Source organism: Nicotiana sylvestris, chromosome 11 (genome assembly GCF_000393655.2).
Source record: "Nicotiana sylvestris chromosome 11, ASM39365v2, whole genome shotgun sequence".
Taxonomy (NCBI): domain Eukaryota; kingdom Viridiplantae; phylum Streptophyta; class Magnoliopsida; order Solanales; family Solanaceae; genus Nicotiana; species Nicotiana sylvestris.
Window position 1 is genome coordinate 119,805,858 of NC_091067.1, and position 22,616 is coordinate 119,828,473.

Below are 22,616 nucleotides of genomic sequence, written 5' to 3' on the forward strand. Positions count from 1 at the left end.
GAAGATCCCTACTATGTTATCATCCAACCATGAGGGGTAGAAGTATAAATGACCTTCATGATATCAATCCGGCTCAATGGTATCCTTTTCCACGATAATTTTCAAGTGCCACATGTGTTGTGCTTTATTCTTATATGGGATGGCGTCACCCTGAAAATCGGCTATGAAGTGACTCATTTTAGCGACTCGCGGTATGACCAGTCTCCTGCATGCCTGTCTTATAACCTTGAGGAGAGCATAAGGGTATATGCCTCTTAACCCAATCAGTACCAAGTGGGGAACATATCTGGATCTGATGATGAACTCGTCGGTAGGAAACCACTCGAACATCCATTGAACCTGGTCCTCGATTAACTTGTTGAAAACTGCACCCATCCTACAACATCCTTAGGTTGGGCAAACATGTCTATAATATAGGTCATTCTCTTGGGATGATGAAATGCTATGTGATCATTTCACGGCCTTCGCGGAAATTCCTGACGATATTGACCCTTTTGAAGATGTTCTAGCAGCCAAACCTGCAGCATCAAATTGCAACCCTCGAAGAATCTGAACCCCTTCTGACAGCGTTCCAAGGTCTGGTACATATCTACAATGATCATTGGGACAATGGTATATGTCTGCCCCTCGATCTCGTCCATCAAAGTTTTGGCCACGATGGCTAGCCTGGTGTGGATTTTGTCCCCTTGGATCGGGAACACTAGCATGCCTAAGAAACACATAATGAACACAAAGACCCTGCGGTGAATCCAACCCAAGGAGGTGATGGAGAATTCATCATCAAAAATATGGTAAGAGCTGTTGTGATTGTATCGTTCATAGAGGAAGTCGAAAGGTATGTAGGAGTTTTTCAGGCACTCCAAGTCAACATTCTTCTTTAACCCCATCATCTTCAGAAACCCCCTAGTGGTGCGATTTTTAGGTGCCAATAAACTAGGGCTATCCCAAGGTAGCCCAGCAAATCCCCCTATTCTTCCAAGAGAGGGGTCATTTCTAAGTTTCCAAAGTGGAAGACAACCATTTCTTTGTCCCAGAACATGGTGGCAGCCTCGATCAACATTTTGCTTGGCTGTAGGTCTAACAAAGAAGACAGATTTTCGAAAACCCTTTTCAAATGATTTTGGTCACTTGAAGGAAGATCCCTCCACCAATCTAGCAAAAGTGAAGGTATGCTACCAACCATACCGAACCTGAGGACTTCGTGCCCCATTTTCTGGAAAAGAAAATGTAGGTTAGGCCATTTCGTTCTCCATGTTCGTCTATTTATACAATAATGATTAGCATATTGGCACTTATTTCTCCAAAATTAATGCACACAATCGTGGTTGCGCCCATTGGTATTATGGAAAACTCGATGGACTTTTGGGTGAGGCTTGTCTTAAAGGGTTATTATGTGGACAATATATTAACCCGGCTAGGTTTGACCATGATGCATGCACAATTGATCAGAGTAAGGTTGTTATAGAGGTCTAGACTAGAACACTCAAGCGGACAACTTGAGGGGGAAATGCACGGAACCATCAAACGCACCGTTGATCGACTAGTATTACCGCAAATACGCCTTTCCAAATTTAAAAGGGTGATATATAGGAAGAGCACAAACACTCATCAAGCGTTGCTATAGGTTGATTACGCACGAATGGAATATGATGTTGAGCATGATTTATGCAACAATAAATAGCATGTTGTCAAGTATTTGCACGTTTAAAAATGATAAATGCGGTATTTAAATAATTGAAAGACAATTACAAGAAGAAAACAAGGAGACAAGTCAGTTTCGGGAATAAAAGAAATCATAAATACTTGAAAATAAGCAATTAAATCCAAGTAAGGGTAGGGGTGCACAGGACAAATCATGCTTAAGACTAATTCACAAAACAAGTTCGTTATGGTAAGAGCCTAAAAATATCCCCAGCAGAGTCGCCATGTTGTCACGCCCCTTTTTTCCTCGCGGAGTCCGGGTTTCGACATTCATTGTGAACAACACATTTCCTTTTGGGAATCGGGTATTGAATTTGAAGAGTTGCCACCTAACAAATTTAAGGTGCGTTAGGTCACCTAGAGCAAATAACTCGTGAAACTGGTTTGCATTACCAGAGACTTGGGTAAGGGCTCGAAATAACCTTGAGTGAAAGATGGTAGGCACCCATCGAGGTCCACAACGGTGGGTCCTGGCCAAACTCATTTTTTGTGAATTAGTCATTTAACAGATAGGTAGTTTAAGCACATAAATAAGATAAAGAAGATTTAACAGATAAGCAGTCTAAGCACACATATGCAAATAAGATGAGGGAAGTCCTAGGTTTCTTAGCCTATAGGATCACATCTGTACAATACTCGGTAAACCTTCCTCAACTAGAGGGATTACACGTGGCATTAGCGCACAGGTCATCATATCCTTTACTACCCAATTATCCTCCCCTTGGTCATAGACTAAAGCGTTCTAGCAACCTTAAGATGTATCATATGCGTGCACTACCCGTCTCTTTACTTATATAGTCCCGGAGGTATTTAGGACTTCTAGTTAAGGTGGATCAAAACTCTCCTGCAGTAATTAAAAGGAGAAAAATCTAGGAGACAAACAAAACACGTAGGACTGGACCAAGGATAGAACAGTTAAAAGGCTCACATTTTACCTCCACAAATAAAGCAAGCAAGTGCATGTCTCAAACAGTAGTGTTTCAGTCACTTTTAAAAAAATCCTAATAACAGCATATCTAGATGAGCATAAATCAGAACATATGCAAAGTTTTATTAAAGCGGGGAACCAATAACTAATCAGTTGCCTACTGATTTTAGAGGGGCTTGCTGAATCTGGAAAGTTAATAAAAGCATAGTTTTACAGTATACATGATTTTAATCGCCCTACAGGCTTTCCTAGGCGTGTATCAGTGATGTCCTATTAGCATGATATCTAATTAATCAAAAGTACAATAAACCAGTAAACAATTTTGAACAGACAGTTTGGTTCGTTAGACCCTATAGGCATGCTGTCTAGATGTGAGGACTGATTTTAGACAATGGAAACTAAATGCAGCAATTAGTTTTAAACCTTGTTGGCATACCAAGACTGATTTTAAATTACCGGCAAAGTGTCCAGAATGCAAGATTAATTTTACCCTATAAGCATGGTTTCTAAATGCTGAATATGCTGAAATCCTATTTAGCATGACTCCCAAATGCAGGATATTGATTTAAAACTTATAGGCATGGTATCTAAAAGTGCAAGATTGATTTTTAACCAATAGGCATGGTATCTAGAATGCACGCAAACAGACAAACAGCACAATGATATGATTTCTGATTGCAAAAGTTGATTTGAACCCTATAGACATGATATCTATAATGCACACAAGTGATGAACATTGCAATGTCCTATAGGCATGGTTTCTAGGATGTAAACACTGATTTTAAAACCTATAGGCATGATATCTACTCATTCTCAACAAAAATATGTATAATAATCCTCCCAGTTTTACTAATTTCCCCAATATCTATTTACAAAGAAATTAATATTACAACCCCAACATAAATGAATTATAGGAATAAACAACACTATACTATAGGGAGCCTAGATAGGCCCAAAGTAAAACCTGGGAAACCAGGCCTTCAAATAGTCCCAAGTACCATATCTCATAGTGCAAAAGAGGGTACTCTGATGTGTCAAAGTTCCCAAGGACCTCAGGGACCCCGAGTAGTACTCACACCAAGGTCCTCTTTAAAGATCAACAGCTTGTGCAGTTTGGAGTAGCCAGCCCCAGTGTATCAAAGTTCAGAGGGGTCTCATGGACTCCAAAGTAATGCTCACACGGGAGGGGCAGGACCCTAGATGTTCTAAGAATTTTGAAGTAGATAGTGATTTACAAGAGTAGTTTTGAGAAAAGCAGTTTTAGACTTTCAGGAAACAAGAAGCAAATAGAGTCATTCAATTCCTGGAACTTAGGCAACGGTTCCAGCAAACAAACAACATTCAAAAATAGGATTACTTAAGTTATCTATTACTAAGTAACCAAACACAAAGACAAGACATGTTGAGGATCAAACAATCACATACAAAGGTGCAGTAGGGATTGGGGAGCAAAGTTGTGAAAGGTGAACATCTAAATAGGGAGAACATGCTAGTAGGGAAGTAGACAAAACACATATCTAATTTAGACATGAGTAAACATGCAAATTTGTTGAAATATGCTATTGTAGTAAACACATATATTGGGCAGCAGTAGGCATGTTAGTGCAGTAAACACATAGATTGAACGTTAATAGACATGCTAGAAAACGCATAGTTAGACATGCTATTGAACATACAGATTGAACAGAAGTAACCACGTAGATTAGATAGACGCAATCATGTTAGTAAATATATGGATTTAAACATAAGTAAACAAGCTGATAAACACATGGATTTAAACATAAGTAAATATGCTGATAAACACACAGATTAATTGAATGACAGTGGTAGAGGCATACCAGTTGGAAATTGCAATAAAAGAGTGAAGTAAAGAGGATCCAAGATCTAGTCTTGGCTTCCAGCCGACTAGATAGTGCAGTAGACAAGTAACAACAGTTTGCAATATAGAGAGAGCAGGAATTTTAAGTATTTTTTGCTTAGGTATCGGTGTGTGTATGTGTTTGAAACAGAGTCTTGTACTTATAGGAGTCGAGTAGTGTAAAGTAAATAAGGCAAGGCAACTTAATATTGTAAATAAGGTAAAGGAAGAAATCAAATAATCAATTAAGCTTGACAGGGTAGACAATCAGGGAATTATTCCCATATGTAACTCGGATTGAGTTTCAAATAAGGCAAGAAGTGAGTCTAACAGCCAATTAAGGTTAGAACCCATAAATCAAGCAATCAATCACACAAATAAGGTAACCTGAGCAATTAAAGACCATTCTGGGGTCAAACAGCACCCTAAATAGGCAAGAGACGTTAATTCAGTAAATCATTTCAACAAAAATGAAACCCTACATAATTGAGTCAGTCGGTCAGTTATTCAAAACAATAACGGGAAAAATGTTGAAGTGAACAACAAACAGTCAAACAATCAAGCCTGGAACAGAGTCATTACCGAAATATTAAATGAAAACATAAGAAATTTCAGAAAAGCCTTTTGCAAGAACAAACGAAGTAGAAACCCTAATTTTGAAAATACTTAAAGTCGATTAACAGTAGGGAAATCAGAAGACTCTTAAAGAAAACGGTCATGGAAACTTGAAACCACTTCAAACACAGAGATTTGACCAACCAATAATCAAGGAAACCAAAACCCTAAAATAACAAAGTACCGAAATCGATTGACAGAAAGAAACAAGAGATCTTTAAAGAAAAGTCATTGAAGAACTCAAAATCATTCCAGATCTACAAAGATCTGGACGGATTCATGTCCAAAGATTAGGGTTTTGAGGAAAAAAGGGAACGGGTAAGGAAAATCTGGTTTTGAACCAGAGATTTGAACCATAAACATCGAGATAGTAGCACTCACAAACGAAGGTGGCCGTAGGCGGACTCTTCTCGAACAAGATCTGGGCCAGAACCTTGGGATTTCTTTCATGGAATAGAAAAATCGAACAACCAGAAGAAGTAAGAGACCAATGGAGGTCTGAAACAATCGTGGAACCTCATAGAACAGGTACGAATCGCAGGGATTAGGGCTAGGTTTAGGTGGTGGCGATTAGGGTTAGGGTTGGGTCTCAGAGAGAACGGAGAGGAGAGGATTTTAGGGCGGTTGCACGGGAGAAGTGATTAGGGTTTAGGGGTCTCTTGGACTAAAAAGGAAAGTGGAACGGTGGTCGTTGATCTCTGTGATCAACGGCCAAGATCAAAGGGGTTTAGGGCCGGGTAGAGTCTTTAGGTTTGGGCTGGGGTGGATTTGGGCCTTGTTCTAATTGGATTGGGATTGGGGAATTGAAATTGGGCTGGTTTAATAGGCTAGGTCGGAAAAAATAAAAGGGATATTTGTTAAATACTCATTTAATTGATAAAAATAATTTTAAAATAATTAATAGATTATAAAAAATGGTTTTGATGCCTAGAAAGATTTTAAAACAATTACGTAGTATTTAAAAAATACAAAAAGTTATTTTTTTATTAAAATAATGCAATAATGCATGCATGGGTTGTAATTGCAAAGTTATTACAATTATAACCCCAAAAATGCAAATATGGCTATGTGTGAAATAATTAAAACTTAGTATAAATTCAAATGATAAAATTAAGCCGCAAAATTATTATAAAATTATTTGTGATGTAATAAGTAATTGTTTATATAAATAAAAATGCTGGAATAAATTAATTAAAACCCTTAAAATGCAAAAATTATGGAAAAATATTAATTGACGCTAATGCATAGTTTTGGAGGTATATATGCATTTTAAAAAATATTATAAGGAAAAATTGGGTATCAACAAGACCTATGTAACCTAGGCTCTAATACCAACTTGTCACGACCCTAAAACCGACACGGTCGTGATGGTGCCTATCGTGAAACTAGGTCAGCCGACACAATTCCCAAATCAAATAAATACTCTATAAAAGTCATTTTTAAGTCATTAATTAACAAAATCTCATAATATAAGTTTAAATAACCAGTGCGGAAACATAACACAAGCCCGACATCGGGGTGTCACAAGTCACGAGCAACTACAACTATGTCTCAATACAATAAAGTCAGAAAAAGTTTGAAAGACAATACTAAATAAATCTAGGGAAGATATGGAGGAGAAGAACAGGGCTGCGAACGCCATGCAGCTACCTTGTCGACTCCGAACCTTCTGAATGAACGATCAATGCTCACTATCGCGACCTGCACCTCTTGGATATGCACACAAGGTGCAGAGAGTAATGTGAGTATGCCAACTCTGTAAGTAATAAAAGTAAATAAAAGTTGAGCAGTAAGAAAATAGATAATTCCATGTCATATCAGCTCAACAAATACAATACATTTTCAAAACAGTATCAGAATCAATTATCTCGTAAAACAACTCAGTTTCAGTAAAACCTTTTCTTTTAAAATATCTTTCAATAGTTTCAAATAGGTGATGAAACAGTGAGTAAAATGATGGAAACGTAAATATCCCCTCAGGCATAACATGTACCATAAACCGCCTCTCGGGCAAAATATCAATAGAACCAGCCCCTCAGGCTACCTCACAATCACTCGTAATCAGCCCCTCGGGCAACAACATTAATCAACAATAGCCCCTCGGGCAATATCACATCACTCACACTGGGTACCCGTGCTCACTGGGGTGTTTAGACTCCGTAGGGGCTCTTACAGCCCAAGCGCTATCATAGGCCATCTCGTGGCATAATAAATCAGGCCCTCGACCTCTCGTATATCACAAATCAGTACAACATGCCGCAGCGTGCAGCCCGATCCCATGATATCCTCACAAAACAAGACCTTGTCCTCACTCAATTAGAAACCTCTCAAGCCACTCGAGCAACAGATAAAACAGGATGCTCGGCCCAAAATATCATTTAAAGTATCAAAACAGAGTAAATACGACTGAGTTTTGAAATCAGTAAAACACAGCATGACTGAGTACAGATATTAATTCAAAACAGTAAGGAATAGTAGTAAAAATCCCCTAAGGGTCCAAACAGTTGGCACGAGGCCCAAATATGGAATTCAGCCCAAAACATAGTAATACTTTCCAAAACACAATAGTATCAAATAGTTTTCAATCAAATACACGACTTAATAGCCGTACGGGATGGACCAAGTCACAATTTCCAACGGTGCACGCCCTAGCGCTCGTCATCTAGCATGTGCGTTACCTCAAAGTAGCACAACGATGTGAAATCTGAGGTTTCATACCCTCAAGACAATATTTACAATCATTACTTACCTTAAACCGGTCAAAACTCTAGCCCACGATGCCTTTGCCTCTCGAATCGGCCTCCAAATGCTCCGAATCTAGCCAAAATCAGTATTACATCATTAAAACACGCTAAAGGAACGAAGACCAAGCGAAAATAATCAAATCAACTTAAAAATTCCAAAATTAGCCAAACCCGACCCCCAGGCCCACATCTTAGAATTCGATAAAAATCACATCACTAGAATCTGTATCCTCCCACGAGTCTATAAATACCAAGAACATCAAAATCGGACCTCAAATGGCCCCTCAAATCACCACTCAAAGCTCTCCAAAACTCAAACCCTAACCTTCAATTTTAACCCTTAAATCCCATAAATTTCATGTCTAATCAGTTAGAAATTACCCTAGGATCGAGTATTGAGTGCAAAAATCTTACCTTCAAGTGTTACCCCTTGAATCCCTCTTCAATTTCTCTCAAAAAGCTCCAAGTCTGAACTCAAATGGTGGGAAAATGACCAAATTTCGCGAAGGCCTCTATTTATACTTTCTACCCAGCAAAACCGCACCTGCGATACCAATGACGCATCTGCGGTCCACACCTGCAAACAAATCTCCGCTTCTGCGGATTCCACTTAAGAGAACCAACTTCCGCACCTGCGCCCCAAGCCTCGCACCTGCGGGCCCACAGGTGCGGTTAATCATCTGCTCCTACGACTGAGTCCGCTCCTGCGGCTGCCTCCACGCGCCTGTGATCATCGCACTTGCGGTCCCCAATCCGCAGGTGCGGAAACAACAGAAGCATAAATTCTGTAGCACAACTCAAATTCTAAACTTTCTAAAAACCACCCAAATCCGTCCAAAGGCCCACGGGAACTCAACCAAACATGCCAATAAGTCACACATTCAAACTCATACAAACCCTTGTAACACTCAAAACAATGTCGAAACACCAAATCACCCTCGGATTCAAGTCTAAAGATTTCCAAACTTCTGAATTACACCACCAATCCAAAAACCTATCAAACCTCATCCGAATGACCAAAAATTTTACGCACATCACAAATGGCACAACGGACCTATTCTACTTTCCAGAATTCTGATCCCATCCCGATATCAAAATTTTCACTGCCGACCGAAAAATGACAAAATTCTAATTTCGCCAATTCAAGCCTAAATCTACCACGGGCCTCTAAAATATATTCTGATCAAACTCCTAAGTCCCAAATCACCTAACAAAGCTATCTGAACCATCATAATTCACATCCGAGACTTTTTACCTATAAGTCAAAATCTGGTTGACTTTTCCAACTTAAGCCTACTCAAAAGAGACTAAGTGTCTTATTCCTCTACAAAACCACTCAGAACCTAAACTAACCAACACGATAAGATAAAATACAGCTGAACAACACATGCAAAAGTAGAAATTGGGAAATGAAGCGTAACTCATGAAATGACCGGTTGGATTGTTACACGTGTGCGGTCGAATTTAGCTTTCGGATGATTCAGGATCAATTTGGAAAAAGGATTCTTATTTTAGAAGCTTAAGCGGTAAGAGTTGATTGGAGTTCTGACTTTTGTGCAAACGACTCCGAAAAGGCATTTTGATGATTCCAATAGCTTCGTATTGTGATTTTAGACAAAGTCCTACATCCATATTTGGATTTGGAGGTTCGTAGGGTGGCAAAAGTTAGAAAGTTGAAGTTTTGAAAGGTTGAGAGGTTTGACCGGTAATTAAATTTGGTGATGTCAGGATCAGAATGAGATTTAGAGAGTTGGATTAGCTCCGTTATGTCATTTGAAACTTTCATACAAAATTTGACGTCATTCCGGGTTGATTTGATATGTTTCGGCACAAGTTTTGGAAGTTAAAAGATTTGAAAATTCATAAGTTTGATTCGAGGTGTGATTCATAGTTTCGACATTATATGATGTGATTTCAGGCCTCGAGTAGGTCCACATAATATTATAGGACTTGTTGGTATATTCGAACAGGGTCCCGAGTGGCTCGGATAAGTTTCCGACGAGTTTCTAATTCGTTTCCATGTTTTGGCAAGTCTGCTTCTGGTATGTCGCACCTGCGCATTTTTGGAGTACAGGTGCAGAGCCGCTTATATGAAGTGTTTATTGGTTCTGTGATGTTGAGGCCTAGGAGTAAGCTTCGCTTTTGAGGAGTTTTTCACGTAGGTGCGATAACCGCTTTTGCGGTCCAGTGATCGCATATGCGAAGCTATTTGCTTCTACGGCTCGTTTGGCGCTTCTACGCTATCGCAGCGGCTGTGTTTTCCGCAGATGCGGATCCTGACCTAGTAAGTTGGGTTCGTATATGTGAACTCTATCTCACAAATGTGAGGCTGCAGATACGGTGTTTCTGTTCGCAAATGCGAAGAGGCCTGGGCAGAATCATATAAGTCGAGGGTTTGACCATTTTCTTCATATTTTGAGTTATAGACCTCGGTTTTGAGCGATTTTTGAGGGGTTATTCATAAGTTCAATTTGGGTAAGTGTTCTATATCCGAAATTGATTACATTTCATGATTTCATACTTATTTATATAATTAAATTAGTGAATTGAATAGAAGAAAATGGAAAATTTTGTAAAAAACTTTCAAAATGTAAAATGAGGATTTAAAGGGCGATTTGATATCGGAATTTAATAATTTTGGTATGGTTAGACTCGTATCGGAATGGGTGTTTGGGTTTTTTTGAATTTTATCAGGTTTTGAGATTCGGGCCTGGGGGTTGACTTCTGGGTTGACTTTTTAGTTTTAATTAAAGATTGAAGCTTTATTATCCGGAATTATTTCCTATGAGTTTTATTTATGATTTAAGGTTATTTTGGATAGATTTGAGCTGTCCAGAGGTTGTTTCACTCGAGAAGGTCATTTTAGAGTATCAGTCTAGCTTCTTTGAGGTAAGTATCTTGCTTAACTTTGTGTGGGAGAAATACCCCTTAGGATTTGAGCCATTTGTACTAATTGTGTCATGTGAAGGCCGTGTACGCGAGGTGACGAGTACATACTCGGGCATAATTGTGGAAATTTGACTATTTAGGGCTCTTAGATTCTTATGTTCATTAGATATGAAGTTGTTTTGTTATGTTAAACCCTCCATTTACTAAATTCACTTTTACGTGTCTTAGTTGAAATTAATTATTCATGTTCTGCTCTTATTGCCTATTAAACTCTTACGTGCCTTAACTGAAGTTGTTGCCTCTTTTATTGCAATGCTATATTTTTCGTAATTGCTTAACCTTAATTGAAGTTATTATTTTCTTTTTCGTAATTGCTTAACCTTAATTGGTGTTATTATTATCTTTTCTGTAATTGCTTAACATTAATTGAAGTTATTATTATCCTTTCCAAAAAATTTTAACCTTAATTGAAGTTACTATTATCTCTTCTGTAATTGGTTAGCCTTAATTGAAGTTGTTATCCCTTTCATTGTTGACGTATTCTTATTGGGGTCATTGATTCATGATATCTCTCTTATCGTCGAGTTGTACTTTTGTGGAATCATTGTTACATATTATCTCTCTCCTTGTTGAGCCATTATTGTTGAAAACATTATTACCTGTTGCGTCTTGCATTGTGAGCTCGTTCTTACATTCTATTGTGGTTTTTGAAATTCTTGTGTTGATTTAATTGTCGTACTCCCAGGTTATTATTGTTGTTGTTGTACTCAGTGTTGTTGAGCCGAGGGCTATATGTGGTTGTGGTATTAAAATTATGTTTAAGAAATATTGTGGCATATGGGCACATGTGGTGCATGACACACGTGATATTGTTAGGAGGATTGTTTGGGTGTTTGCGCGAGGTTTCTACCGTGCTATTGTTATTTTTGATTTTGAACATGCGGTGTGATAAGGAGGGTATATATGGGGGTTTTCGCATGTGACGAGATAAGGTGAGAACATTATTATACGTGTGTAGAGAGACAAGGCGGGCATTTACTTTACTATTGTACATGTGGCGAGACAAGGCAGGAACATTATTATGCGCATGTAGAAAGACAAGGCGGCATTTACTTTACTATTGCGCACCATGTGGAACAAGGTGGGCTATGTCGGGAATGATTTGTGATGCCTTGTGATGGTCTTGGGGCATTGTTATTGTTCATATTTGTGTAGTGGCGTGCCTACCTTGTGAGTTTTACCTTGTACATTTTGTGGTGATCATTTCTTATGTGCCATTCATCGTCTCTACTCTTACTTGTCGGCTTGAACTGTGATAGAACACTTGCACAAGCATACACGTAATTAATCACCCATATCAGTTTAAGAAGATGAATCCTGATATTATTGACCATTTATATGTACTCTCATATACTTGCCTTCTGTGTGAGAGTTGTTCTATTGGCACGTGAGTTGTCCGTGTAGTCATGAGTCATTTTTATTGTTGGCACGTGAGTGGTTCATGCAGATATTAGATATTGTCACCCTATTGGCACGTGAGTTGTCCATGCATTTTATTGTTGTAATATGGGCACAAGATGCCAAGTGATTAGGGTTCACGAATTGGGACCCGTGATTTGTGATTTTGAGGTTTGGTACCTCATGAAAATTCTTGGATAACTTGGTGTGAAAGCGGTTGTTCTTATTGAGTTGTTACTTGTTTTCCACTATTTGGTGTCACCGGATTTAAACTATGTTCAACTTACTCTACAGTGTTATTATCTATTGTGTCTCATTGCTAACTGTTGCTTTTAGTTCCTATTACAAGTATTGTATTATTATTGTCATCATGCCTAGCTTTATAGTGATATTGTTCCCTATTAGTTCTACATTTATACTTGTTCAGGTTATTTAGACTGGTGGGTGTCTTGATTGTCCCTCGTTACTACTCCACCGAGGTTAGTCTTCATACTTACTAGGTACCGTTGTGGTGTACTCATGCTAAGCTTCTGCATATTTTTGTGCAGATCCAGGTACCTCGGATGTTGTTGATTATTAGCTAGTTGATCGAGCATTGCTGTGGAGACTTAAGGTAAACCGGCCATCTCGTTCGCATGCCTCGGAGTAACCTTCTGAAATTTCATCTTGTACTGTTTATCACTCTTCCGGAACAGTTGTATTTAGGGATTTTCTAGAAAACTCGGTAGAGCTTATGACTTGTACTACCGGTTTTGGAATATTATATCATGTTGGAAATGTCAACTTCATTTAGAAATATATGGTTTCTGCTTAATAGTTCTGTTGGTTAATTTCTATCATTTAATTCAGTAAGTGCTAGGCTTACCTAGTCCCTAAGACTAGGTTCCATCACGATATACTACGGAGGGAAATTTTGGATCGTGACAAGTTAGTATTAGAGCTCTAGGCTCATAGGTGCTACGAGTCATAATCGCATTTAGTAGAGTCTTACGGATCAGTACGGAGATGATTGTACTTATCTTCGAGAGGCTATGGAACTATTAGGATAGTTTCACTTCTTTCATTCTTATCGTGAGAGTTTATTGATCTTGGAGCTTGAGCCTTTGTCATTCTATTCTCTCACAGATGGTGAGGACACGAGCTATAGTTACCGATAATGCTTCCCCTAGAGCTGGTGTTGCTACGGGCCTGGGTAGAGGTCGAGGAAGAGCACGTGCTGCAGCTATAGCACCTGTTAGAGAAGCAGTTGAGGAGCCGCCAGTAGCTCCGGTTGGGGAACAGGTACCGGAAGCACCTGTTGTTACCCATGACTTCAGGTGACTTTAGCATAGCTCCTGAGCATATTTGGCACATTAGCCCAGGTGGGGTTGATTCTGGTTGCACCAGCTACTTCACAGATTGGGGGAGGAGTTTAGACTCCCGACACCTGAGCAGTGATTCCATGTTGGTTTCCAGGTATCATGCCGATACAGCCTGTTATTCCAGTTCAGCTCGTGGTTAAGGCAAAAACATCTAAGGAAAAACACCATAGACTTGCAAGGTTCAGGAAGTATCACCCTCTTACTTTTAGTGGTTTGGCTTTAGAGGATGCACATGGTTTTCTAGAGGAGTGCCACCGCATTTTCCACATTATGGGTATTGTGGAGACGAGTGGGTTTGCTTTTATTACATTCCAACTTAATGGAGCGGCATATCAGTGGTGGTGAGTGTACAAGTTGGGTAGCCCGACGATGCAGCTTCACTTTCATGGGCTCAGGTTTTAGAGATATTCTTGAGAGAGTTTGTTCCCCAGACTCTTCGGGATGCATGGCGTGCGAAGTTTGAGCAGCTGCATCGGGGCACTATGTCAGTATTAGAGTATACCGTTAGATTCAGCGATTTGTCCAGACATGCACCTACTTTGGTTTTTACAGTTAGAGAGCGAGTCCATAGATTCATTGAGTGACTCAGTCATGATATCTGGTTTAGCATGGTTCGGGAGTTACAGTCAAATGTTCCCTTTCAGCAGGTGGTAGATATCGCTCACCGATTAAAGGGCATGTGAGGTTAGGAGAGAGAGGACAAGGATGATAAGAGGCCTCGAAGACCAGTATGATCTACTGGTCCCTATTTTGGAGGCAGGATACGACATGGTAGATGTTTTGTGAGTCAACCAGTTTAGTTTTCACTTCGGGCTTCGCACGGTGTTTCAGGTATTCGTGGGTCTCAAGGTACCCGCACAGGACAGCTTCCACAGCCACGTCAGTGAAGTGGTTGCTTTGAGTGTGGAGATACCAGCCACATGGTGAGAGATTGTCCCAAACTATAGATATATATGTCACAGCAGAGTATTCAAGCTATGAGTTCTACTCCAGTTGTTGATATCCCTACACCGCCAGCTTGGGGTACAAATTAGGTAGGTAGAGGGCGCCCAAGGAGGAGGCCCGACCCGTTTATGTGATTTCTATGGTAGGTTGAGGTCGTTGCACTAGATGATGTACATGTGTGGTTTCGATTTGTTATAAAGGAGCATCATTCGTATTTTGTTTCGGTTCTGCTTATCGGGGTGAGTTCTCCTATCTTGCTTCCCATATGGGTGAGTTTCGTGATTTTGTACCATGCTTATGTGTTTGCTCCTATTGGGAGATTCTATAGTGGTAGCCCATGCCTATCGTTTTGTTTTGTTCATTATTGAGAGCTATGAGACTAGAAGTGAATTTCTATTACTCATTACAATAGGTTTTGATGTGATTTTTGGGTGATTGGTTACGATTTATGATTTAGATGCTCTACTGGTGTGGGAGTTCAGTATGTGTTATGAATTTGTTCGCAAAATTAAATTAGTGGAAGGTTTCAGATGGTATGATGTGTATACTACTTGTGATTTAGAGTTGAAGATGGAACCCTCGCATTTCATATGGTTTGATATATTGAACCGGGCTATGTGGTGCGATGGAAGTCAAATCAGGATGAGATCTGTGTGATTAGTTCATGTGTTTCGATTCTTCCTTGTGAAATTGATTCGTAGTATGATACTGATAGGGGAGTTATGCATGTCGGGCTTGTTTGATAGTTCTCTGATGTTTTCTCTTTGCATATTTAGTCATATTCGCGTTGTGCTTATTGGGTTTTAGCTTACGAGGTGTGTGCCCAGCTGGCATTAGATGTGACTTGTTGATTCGGGTGAATAGTTATGAGGTCTTCATGTTTCTTGTATCGTTGTCGGCATTGTGAAGTTGTAGGACGAGGTTAGTTGTGATAAGGTTATTCGTCGGTGTTATATTTGATTATGGGCAACTATTATAGCCAGAGTATTGTTATGGGCATATTCATGATGTGTTACGTCATTTGGTTGTACCATGTGGGTGTATGCATGAGTTGTTGTAGCTGGTTGAGGCTGATACCATGTGTGGATGTGGAAATCGGGTCCTTTGGGAATGATCGGGTGGTGAGAAATTTGGTTCTAAGATTTATTAGTATGGATAGGAGAAATAATCTTCAACTGAGATGGTATTATCGGGCTTATGTCGATTGGAGTGACGTGGGATCACCCACGAGTGTATGTATGGTAGTTCATTCAATGATTTGAGGACTTTGGAACGGTTCTTGGCATGTTCGAGGACGGATGTTTGTTTAAGATGGGGAGAATGTAACGACCTGACCAGTCGTTTTGATAATTAGCATCTCGTTCGATGTCTTAAGGTCTCGAGCAGCTTCTTATTGTGTATTATGTCTTGCATGTGCGATCGAGTTCGGTTTTTGGATGATTTGGGATTAATTTAGAAGAAGGATTCTTGTTTTAGAAGTTTAAGCAATAAGAGTTAACCGGAGTTTTGACTTTTGTGCAGACGAATCCAAAATGGCGTTTTGATGATTCCAATAGCTTCTTATGGTGATTTTGGACTTTGGAGTGCGTCTGGATTTGGATTTGGAGGTCCGCAGGGTAATTTGAAGCATTTCGGTGAAAATTGAAAAGTTGAGAGGTTTGACCGGGAGTTGACTTTGGTGATGCTGGGGTCGGAATGCAATTCCGAGAGTTGGATTAGCTTCGGTATGTCATTTGTAACTTGCATGCAAAATTTGATGTCATTCCGCATTGATTTGATATATTTCGGCACGAGTTTTGGAAGTTGAAAGATTTGAAAATTCATAAGTTCGATTCGAGGTGCGATTCATAGTTTTGACATTGTTTGATGTGATTTAGGTCCGCGTTATGCTATAGGACTTGTTGGTATATTCGGACGAGGCCCCGAGTGGCTCGTATGAGTTTCGGACGAGTTTCGGATTCGTTTTCATGTTTTGGCAAGTCTGCTTCTAGTGTGTCGCACCTGCGTATTTTTGGAGCGTAGGTGCGGAGCCGCTTCTGTGAAGTATTTGTTGCTTCTGCGATATTGAGGACTGGGAGGAAGCTTCACTTCTACGGAGTTTTGCACGCGGGTGTAATGGCCGCTTTTGCGGCCCAGTGATCGCATATGCGAAACTATTTTCTTCTGCGGCTCGTTTGGCACTTCTACGCTATTGCAGATGTGGATCCTGTCCTGGTAAGTTGGGTTCGCAGATGTGAACTCTTTCTCGCAAATGCGAAGCCGCAGATATAGTGTTTCTGTTCACAAATGCGAAGAGGACTGGGCAGAATCATATAAGTCGAGGGTTTGGCCATCTTCTTCATATTTTGAGTTATAGACCTCGATTTTGAGCGATTTTTGAGGGGTTCTTCACGTGTTCGATTTGGATAAGTGTTCTATATCCGAAATTGATTACATTTCATGATTTCATATTTGTTTATATCATTAAATTAGTGAATTGAATGGAAGAAAATGGGAAATTTTCTAAAAAACTTTCAAAATGTAAAATGAGGATTTGAAGGGCGATTTGATATCAGAATTTGATAATTTTGGTATTTGGACTCGTATTGGAATGGGTATCTAGATTTTGTGAATTTTATCAGGTTCTGAGGTGTGGGCCTATGAGTTGACTTTCTAGTTTTAATTAAAGATCGAAGCTTTATTATCCGGAATTACTTCCTATGAGTTTTATTCATGATTTGAAGTTAATTTGGCTAGATTTGAGCCGTCCGGAGGTTGTTTCACTCGAGAAGGTCATTTTAGAGTATCGGTCTAGCTTCTTTGAGGTAAGTATCTTGCCTAACTTTGTATGGGGGAACTACCCCTTAGTATTTGAATCATTTGTACTAATTGCATCATGTGAAGGCCGTGTACACGAGGTGACGAGTACATACTCGGGCTTAATTATGGAAATTTGACCGTTTAGGGCTCTTAGGTTCTTATGTTCATTAGATATGAAGTTGTTTTGTCATGCTAAACCCTCCATTTACTAAATTCACCCTTACGTGTCTTATTTAGAATTAATTGATTCATGTTCTACTCTTATTGCCAATTAAACTCTTATGTGCCTTAACTAAAGTTGTTGCCTCTTTTATTGCCATGATATCTTTTCCGTAATTGCTTAACCTTAATTGAAGTTATTACTATCTTTTTCGCAATTGCTTGACCTTAATTGAAGTTATTATTGTCTTTTTTGTAATTATTCAACATTAATTGAAGTTATTATTATCCTTTCCGAAATTGCTTAACCTTCATTGAAGTTACTATTATCTTTTCCGTAATTGCCTAGCCTTAATAAAGTTTGTTATCGCTTTCATTGTTGATGTATTCTTATTTTGGGGTCATTGATCACGCCCAACTATGCTTTATAAAAAGGACTAAGCGATCGTTGCAAATATAATCTGGTTTACAAGTCCGTAGTTGAATCCCACATAGAACTAAGGCTTAGCTACAGTTGTTCAGTATCGCTAAGAAACACAAGTCCAAACAATTTCCTAATTATAAAGATTAAAATGTTTATTTTTATCTAGTTAACTAACAAATCTAAAAAGCAGTAAAACTATCAATTAACAAGGATAAGGATTGGAGATAAGATTAAGGAGGTCAAGAGTTATGATTTCCCCAATTGTTGGAATCCTTCCCGCTATGTCTTCTATAAATTTCGCCTAAGTTTTCTCTACTGATCGTGAGTACTTTGGTTGTCGTAATTCTCTCTCGAGCAACTACTATAATTTACTAGATGTATTCTCTCAAACTATACTTGATGGCACTAATTCACCGTTCACTACGATCGCACCAAGGTTACGTTATCTCTAATCCCGCCTTTAAACCCTCTGTATTGATATCTCACATACGTTAGGAGTGATGTTGTTCAACAACTACCTAAATACATACTCTCTCTCTCTCTCTCTCTCTTTCTCGAGCAATATATACTAAATAGGTACAGTCAATTAATGGCCATTCAATCAACAACAACAAATACGTAGTTGAACAAGTAGAGAAATTTAACGGTTCAATTATATAAAAACATAAAAAGAATTCATCCTCCAAAAAGTTCCATCAAAACCCTAGATAACAAATTAGCTATTCATAATAGTATGCAAAACTACAATACTAGAAATCAAAACCAATAATGGAAATAGAAGGAAAAAAAGGAAAAAACGTGAAGTTGAATCCTTCTCCTTCTTGCTCCTAGCGTGTTCTTGCCTCCCCAAAGTCTTCTCTCCTTCCAAATTAGTGTCTATCCCTTCAAACCCAAGTTTTAGGATGTATTTATAGTGACTAGGTTTTGTATGGGGCGGATTTCCCTTCTCCTATTTTCGGGTTGGAGAATCTATTTTTTTTACTATGGTCCCGGTCTGGCAAAGTGAACCTCGTTTCGCTGATCGGGACTTTTCTAGTTTCTACTGCTCCGGTCCCGGTCTGGCGAAGTGAACATCACTTTGCTACCTAGGACTTTTCTCTTCAGCTCTTTTTCACCTATTTCTCTCCTATTTGATTCTTTTCCGCATTAGTTTGTTCCTACACATAAGAAATATGTAATGATCATATTTTCGCTTCAAACACGGTGTGAACTCCCGCAACTCATACAAGAATTAACACACAAACACACTCAAAACATGCACTTTTCAGTATTTATCACCAACCCACACTTAAATATTTGCTCATCCTCAAGCAACTTAAAATTAAGTGCATAGGAAAGAAATACCTTTCAAAACATACTCAAGTATCACACTAATGACAATGGTTTATATCAACGCTTAGAACTCAACATATACACTCTTCATTCATTTCCTCAAGTTTTAAACTCATGCTAAGATTATTTAAAATTTCATGTGACTCTGTCGAACATCCTCGCCTCAAAACTTGACTCTAATACATTTCACACTATGACTCGCTCTTTGTGCCAACTCAAAAATCAAGGTCTCTATCAATCCCTTGCAAATCATTTGTCCTCACTAACAAACCAAAAGAGAGAAAGTAGTCCACACACTCAAATATAAGTTCAAATATATTTAAAGGACTCTCAGATCGGACGAATTTTCTCACTCTCACAAGAAACTCTTATGCCACCAAAGCTCGTACCATAAGCTTGCCCGTAGTGTAAGTCTCTACTAATTTAAGCTCGCAAAATCTAGGATCAAGTAGGACTTTATTGGTTGTAATTTAGGCTAAAGGATGGTAGGATATATTTGAGAAAGTAGTGACCAACCTTCCTAAACACTTTAATACACTACACTTCACTTTCAAATACCTTCTTTTCATGACCAATTCAATATATTTCCATGAAACCATACACATTTAGGACCTTCTTCATTAAGCACATCAACATATAGATATTTACTAGCCTAGACAAAGATATGGAGGTGTTAATCTTTCTTTTTTTCACTATCCTTCATTTGGTATTTTTGGCCAGTAACTTTTTTTGTTTATACATAATTGCACCTTGTCGGCCTTTTTATGGTTCCACCCAAAAGCTACCCAATCTCTTTCTTTACTCTTCTAGTTACTTAAGTGCTTTCGGAGGTAAAGGTTTAACAAGATTTAATTAAGAACAAAGGAAATTCGACTTGTACCGTGGTTGCCAAAAAAAGGTCTACAAGCTCAAAAGGGTTGACTACGGATAGTATTAGCACTGGTAGGAAAATAGGCTAAATGGTCAATCAAAAAAAGCCTATTTCACTTCCCAAACTTACAAGACTTAATCATTTCGCTTTGACTCACACGCAGGGCAAGTTCTAAACTAGCAAGAATGGCACAGAATACACCAACCTCACCTCACACAATGCACATGACTCACTTAAGACGGCTCGGACCCGACTCTCAAGTTAAAGCAACTAGCACAGTCATCATAAAATTGAAGCACATGAGAATTAATCACAAGAGTCAAAAGATGAGCCTCGGTGTCAAAAGAAATCCATACATATTTTCAAGGCATGTAATTACAAATTAAAAATCATGAAGAAATTACTTAGTTCAAATGCTCCAGACTAAGCCCCGATATAAAATATGTCAAAATGCATAGATACATATGTTCTCCCTATTCCTTTATCGGTTCAAAAAAAGCTTTTTATATTTTTCTTTGGATTTAAACCTCAAGAAAACTCTCTACGAAGTCCATCATCGGAAAAAGTCCAAAATTTATTCTACCTAAAAACAATTACTATCTGGTTCAAAGAGTCATCTCTTGAAAAAGAACCATGGCCATAAGAAAAACCAAGAGGGATTATTTTTACCTAATTATTTTTTTTTCAACACACATACAATAACACAACTAAAATAGCATAGGAATACTCAAACAATCACTTTACCCCACACTTAAAATTGGTCATTGTCCTCAATGCACACCCATAAAACAAGAGGGTAAAATAAACTTCTTAGTGGGCCAAAGGCCGAAGCATTAGCAGCTCATGGAGTACTCAGACTTCTCCCAGACTTGGTTCTTTGTGCGGGTACCCCACACTTAGTTCTAACCATCTCACTTGTTTTTGCTTTCTTCCAATAGGGTTGCTTCCCATTCTCCTAGAGAAATCAAAAAACACTACACTAATAATACAATAATAAATAATAATAATAATAATAATAATAATAATAATAATAATAATAATAGAAAATAGTAAAGTTGGGTTGTCTCCCAACAAGCACTTGATTTAACGTTGCGGCACGACGCGAATCACTTTTTGCCTCCATCTCGAGCTTATGAATTGTACCCTAAGTTTTGCTTCAAGTTTTCTACTATGCTCAAAGGGTGGTGGAACAAATCTAACTGTCCCAAGAAAATAATGTAGTATTCTGCACTTCTTAACATTTGTGTGAGGTATGTAATCATGACTTTCTGGCAAGAAGAATTCCAAAATATAGACACCTTGTTCCTCATTCCTTGACTCCTCAATTAGATCGGATGACTCTATTTTCATATCATCATCCAAACATAATGTGAAAAAATACGTGGAGTGTGGACCAATGTGCTCAACTACATGAATATTGGGACTATCAACATCCTCAACACCCATGACACTAGAGCCAACTAAATATGTATCCTCAGTGTCCTTGGTTAGCTCTAGTATCTCTTCTACAACATTGACATCCTCAAAATCTAGTTCGATTGATTGTTGGTGTTCTAATCTAACCAGTGAACCACGCTTCGCTGACCGGGACTTTTCTGGTTTCTTCTACTCGGGTCCCGATCTGGCGAAGTGAACATCACTTTGCTACCTCGGACTTTTCTTTTCAGCCCTTTTTTTTAATCAATTTTTCTCTTATTTGATCCTTTTACGCATAAGTTTGTTCATACACATAAGAAACACGTAATTAACATATTTTCACTTTAAAAGTGGTGTGAACTCCCGCAACTCACATAAGATTTAACACACAAACACACTCAAAACATGCACTTTTTATTATTTATCAGTCATTTATTCATGCTATCTCTCTTATTGTCTTGTTGTACTTTTGTGGAATCATTATTACATATTATCTCTCCTCTTGTTGAGACATTCTTGTTGAAAACATTATTACCCGTCGCATCTTGCATTATGAGCTCGTTCTTACGTTTTATTGTGATTTTGAAATTCTTGTGTTGATTTAATAACCGTACTCTTGGGTTATTATTGTTGTTGTTGTACTCAGTGTTATTGAGCCGAGGGCTATATGTGGTTGTGGTATTGAAATTATGTTTAAGAAATATTGTCGCATATGAGCACATATGGTGCACATTATTATATTGTTTTGTTATGTTTTTGGCACATGTGATATTGTTGGGAGGATTATTCGAGTGATTGCACGATGTTTCTGTCATGCTATTGTTATTGTTGATTTTGCAGATGCGGTGTGACAAGGCGGGCTATATATGTCGGTTTGCGCATATGGAGAGACAAGGTGAAAATATTATTATGCACATGTGACGAGACAAGGCGGACATTTACTTTACTATTGTGCATGTGGCGAGACAAGGTGGAAACATTATTATGCACGTGCGACAAGATAATACGGGCACTTACTTTACTATTGTACACGTGGCGAGATAAGGTGGGCTATGTCGAGGAATAGTTTATGATGACTTGTGATGTCATGAGAGCATTGTTGTTGTTGATATTTGT